Source organism: Pinus tabuliformis, chromosome Q (genome assembly GCF_031772625.1).
Source record: "Pinus tabuliformis cultivar Carrire ecotype Pingquan chromosome Q, CPIR1, whole genome shotgun sequence".
In the NCBI taxonomy this organism is placed as follows: domain Eukaryota; kingdom Viridiplantae; phylum Streptophyta; class Pinopsida; order Pinales; family Pinaceae; genus Pinus; species Pinus tabuliformis.
Genome location: NC_142296.1, coordinates 148769806 through 148775343, shown reverse-complemented (window position 1 = coordinate 148775343; position 5538 = coordinate 148769806).

The window sequence follows — 5538 nt, the reverse complement described above, 5'->3', positions numbered from 1 at the left end:
TCTTGCTTTCCCAAGTCCCTATTTCCTTTCATTTACCCTTGGGAATTAGCCCCTATTTAATTGGGAAATTACTCAATTATGAATTGTGCAATCCTTATAATCCTTCCTCTGATTGCATGGACCATCAGTTTAATTAAGATGATAACAAACGATAGTACAATGTCCTTAAACTCCAATCTCAACTAGGACTTTCTCTTATATGACATGCATGAGTTAATTATGAGTGAATCTTCAGTTTACTGGTTGATCACTATAGGCAACACCACACTGCACTTCAGGCAACACCCCATTGTACTGTAGAAAGCACCACATTGCACTTCAGGAAGCACCCCACTGTACTATAGGAAGCACCACACTACACTACAAGGAACACCCCACTGCACTTTAGGAAGCACCACACTTGACTGCAAGAAACACCCCACTACTAGACCTCCCATTAATTCATCCATCAGTTGGAACTAGTTTAACCGAATTTAACTCAATTAGACTGAATTAAAGAATTACAACTCAAAAAAAACTCAACTACTGCTCCTAATTGTGGGAGACACTATACATAAATCTAGTTAGACCACCAACTCAAATTAACTGAGCTAACTATGTCAAATCAACTTAGTTAACTATTACAAGTTGTCATGATTTGTGGAATTGCAATTTACTACCAATTTAATTCAAGGACAACATTAAATTAGGATTTTCTTGTTGCATTTTGAACACTCCCTCTCAATAAGAAAGGGATTATCTGTTGCCTCGATCTTGCCTCTATGAAACTTTAATTTTCATCTTGAAAATTCCTTTGTCAAAATATCTGCATCCTGCTCCTCCGTAGGAATGTACTCTAGCAACATGATTCTCCCCTACACACAATCTAGTAGATGGTTATAATAGATGTCGATATGCTTGGACCGATAATGAAAAAATTGATTCTTAGATAGTTTGATACAAATTTGATTGTCACAATAAATCACTATAGGATCCATCTACTAACCAAATAACCCAACAATGATCTTCCCCATCTAGATAGCGTCACAAGATACTTGACTAGCAGCCATGTACACTACTTTTGTTGAACTGAGTGCAACTGATATTTTCTTCATGTTATACCAAGAAACTGTTGTTGACCCAATACTGAAGATTCCCCATAATTTTCTCTTCCTGTCGGATGCACTCCCAGCCCAATTTTCATCTTTGAGGCCTTGAATCTTCACTCCCTTTGTTCATCTGTACCAAAGACCAAACTGAGTGGTGCCTCTGAGGTATATCAACAAATGTTTAGCTACCTTCCAATAGAGTTTAGTTGGCTTAACAACAACTTGACTAAGTTAGTTAACTACAAAACATATTTCCATTCGTGTGTTCACCAAATATATAAGTGAACCCACAAACTATCTATAAATAGTAGCCTCCACTACTTCACCTAAAGTAGAATCTTCCTTCCTCCAATTACCTACTAGAGGAGTCTTTGTGGATTTGTTGCTCTCCATGTGGAATTTCTTCAGTATCTCCTTGGCATACTTGCCCTAAGAGACAAATAATTCCCCATCTCCTTACCATACTTCCATACCAAGAAAGTAATGCATGAGTCCTAGGCCCTTCATCGTGAATTCTCTTGCAACATCCTCTTTGCAAGATTTTATCATCTTCTCATCACCTGTTAGAATCAAATCATTAACATATAATACTATAATCAACAATTTACCTTCAACCATAATATGGTAAAGTTTCACATCTGCTTCACTTCTAGTGAAGCCCAGCCTAGTGAAATAACTTTCAATCCTAGTCTACCAAGAATGAGGTGCTTATTTTAGTCCGTACAACACTCCTTGATTTTGCACACATGTGACTCTATGTTGAAGGTCTCAAATGCTTCTGGCTGCTCAATATGCACCTCTTCCTCAATCATGCCATTGAGGAATGTTGTCCTCACATCCATCTAATGTATCTTCCATCCCATCTCCATTGAAAGTGCTCGAATAGATATGATTGAAGCGTACCTTTCTAATGGAGAAAAGGTCTCCTCATAACTAATTCCCTCTCTGGCCACAAATATGGCCTTGTTTTTCTCCACACTTTTGTATGCTGCTTGCTTTACCCTATAAAGTGATCTAGAACTCACGACTGACTTGTTTGCAGGTCTTGGGACTACTTCCCAAACACTGTTTCTAATAATGGAGTCATACTCCTCAACCATGGCATCAACCCATACTAGTTTTTGCACTGCTTCTTTGAATGAGGATGGATCAACCTATACACTCACGCTCATCAGAGCCATGTAGCTAGTGTATCGATCTTGTGACCTCCTTTGCATGCACTTCAATGTGGGTGATCCCACATTCTCTCTAACATCATGCATCAATCTGTGAGCCTCTCCAGTGTGATTCCTTCCATCTCTGAAAGTCTCTGCCTGAGTGGGTGCTTCCACTCTCTACTCCTCTACATTTCGCTGCTCCACATCATCCTGAAGTTCCTCCTTTGGAGCTAAAACCTCCTCATTTGCATGTACTGAAGCTCCCTATCAAAGGAACATCTCATGGCCTTCTCTTCATCGAACTTCACATCTCTACGAACCATTTTCATCATGTTGGATGACAGATAGACCTGATAGTTGTGAGGTGTATCAATGTACCCCACAAATATTCCCAACTTAGTGGTTGGCTCTAGCCTTTTCCATGCATCCTTAGTAACATAATAGTAAATTGATGAACCAAAGATCTTGAAGTGTGCCACATCTTGTTTCATACTTGAAAAAGCTTCTTCTGGTTTACTCATCCCAAGAATTCGATGAGGACTTTTGTTCTACAAATAAACAACTGTGTTGCATGTTTCAACCCACAAGTACAACGATAGGCCTTGATCATGTACCATCTCCTGTGAAACTCCCACAATACTTATGTTCTTCCTTTCATCCACCTAATTATGTTGTGGGTTATGGGGTGTTATTAACTCCTGTCGAATTCCTTCTAATGCATAAAAAATCTTGAATTCATTCAACACATATTCTCCATTGTTATTTCTTTTGAGAGCTTTAACATTTTTGCCAGGTCCTTCTCGACAAGTGTTTTAAATTCACAAAATTTAGCGAACGTTTGGTCTTTCTTTTGCATGAAGAAAATCTAGCACTTACGAGAAAAATCATCAACACGTATTAAATTATACCTGTTCTTGGTTGTGGAGGCTGTCGAGAATGGTCCACACACATCTGGTTAAATTCTATCAAGGATCGCTTACACTTGATTGTCTTTATCATGAAAGGAAGCTTTGGCGTATTTCCCTAATGTACACCCTTTTCATGTGTCTCTTTTCTCTAGTGTACCCTTGGGAAGTCCAGTACAAATTTGTTGCACGATCTTCAAAGCTCCGTAGTGAAAGTGACCCAATCTTCTATGCCACAACTCACCGATGTTTCGGCTTTGCACCTTGTCTTCTTTTGTGCTTAAAGCAACACAGTCTTCTACATCCAATTTGTAGAGGTTCTTCACCATAACCTTAATCTGCTTCACCTTTCCTTAGGCTATGTGATGAAGGAAATAGTTTCCCTTGATAAATATCACATCATAGCCACAGTCCTCCAACATGGAATCTGAAACCAAATTCTTATTTAAACCTGGAACATACATGACATCTCTTAATGTGAGAGGAGAACTAGACTCCCTCTGAAAGGTAATAGTAATAATTTCATTCGCACTATACCTCCTATCATCTCCCATCTCGATGTGCATCTGGAGGTCCTTCTCCTCCAAGTCATTGGAAAACTCTTTGTTTCCCTTCATATGGAATGAGGCTCCACTATCTAGGTACCACACACTACCCATCATCAATGTTACCATGCAAGTGACTAGGGTTAGATCTAGCTAAAATTATGAAGCAAGAGCTTGACCTGCCACTGCTCCTGAGGGCTTCTTGCCAACCTTCTTGTGCAGACACTTCGTGGCATAGTGTCCCAACCCATGACAATGAAAATATATAATCTTTGACATGTCCTTCTTCTTGTCTCCCTATCTAGAATCTGATTTGGAATGGGATAACTTCCTTTTCCATTTCTTTGCTTTTCTAGCTAAGGCATGATTCCCTCATCATCATGCTTGGATGAGGATCCATCTCTTTGTTCCACCCAATCTCTTATTGTACCAAGTCAAACCACAATTTCTCCAACTCTGGTTACTTATCCTTCCCATCAACTGAGTCCTGGTAACTATGCCAACTCTTGGGAAGGCCTAGAAGTGCTAGGCTCACTAGATTGACTTCAACAACTGTAACACTGACACTTACAAGCTCATCCCGACATTGGGTGAACTTGGTCAAGTACTTCGTATTGTGTTGCCCTTCTACCTCTTGATTTTTTTTAGATTGTCCCGCAGTTCCAGTTTCATGTGGTCACTATTATTTTGAAACAATTTTTCCAAGGCCTTCCACATTACAAATAGAGTCTCCTTTCCATGGAGGTTCGAGACAATATGATCTCTAACTCATTCTAGGATAATCCTTCTTGCCTTTGCCACACATTTTCTCCACTCTGCCAGATATTGAGCATTAATTGGCTTAGGAACATCTTTGCCTATGACTTCCTTAACCCTATTGTCTTCGAACACTACCTCCATCCTATCCTTCCAAGAAATATAGTTCAAACTACCCTCAAGGGCATATTTGAGTCTCAATTTGTAGAACAACATCTTACTCGCTTTGAAGTATGATACTCCAAATTTGATTTCTCTTGCAAAATACAAACTCGAATTCTCCTCTTCTATAGTGATTTTATCTCTGATACCATGTAGAAATTCCTTGTAGATTCAAAATGTAGATTGTAATATGTCAAAACAATTGACTTAAATCTACTCTACTCATTTGTGAATATAATAAATGATCAATGAAATCACAAAGCATATAACAGAAAGAATTCAATCACATATAACACAATGATTTTATAAGGAAATCCACAACTAAAAACACCTACTATCTGTATATTACCTTAATCAGAAAATATGAGAAGATTACGATGCTTTGCTCAAGCCCAAGCAACCTTTGCACAATCTCTATCTATCTCACTGCTTCCTAGACAAACTCTCAAGCCAATACTTAGCCAATTTCTTGCTTTCTCAATTCCCTATTTCCTTGCGTTGTTCCATTGGGAATTAGACGCTATTTAATTAGGAAATTCCTCAATTATGAATTGCAGAGTCCTCATAGGCCTTCCTTTGATTGCATGCACCATCGGTTTAATTAAGATGATTTTAAAACTGATAGTACATTGTCCTTGAACTCTAATATCAACTAGGTATTTCTCTGATATGACATGACATGCATGAGTTAATTATGAGTGAATCTTTAGTTTACTGGTTGATCACTACAGGTAGCACCACATTGCACTTTAGGAAGCACCCCACTGTACTGCAGGCAACACCACACTGTACTTTAGGCAACACCCCACTGTACTACAGGAAGTACTACACTACACTTAAGGTAGCACCCCACTATACTTCAGGCAACACCACACTCGACTGTTGGAAACACCCCACTATAGACCTCCCACTAATTCCTCCATCA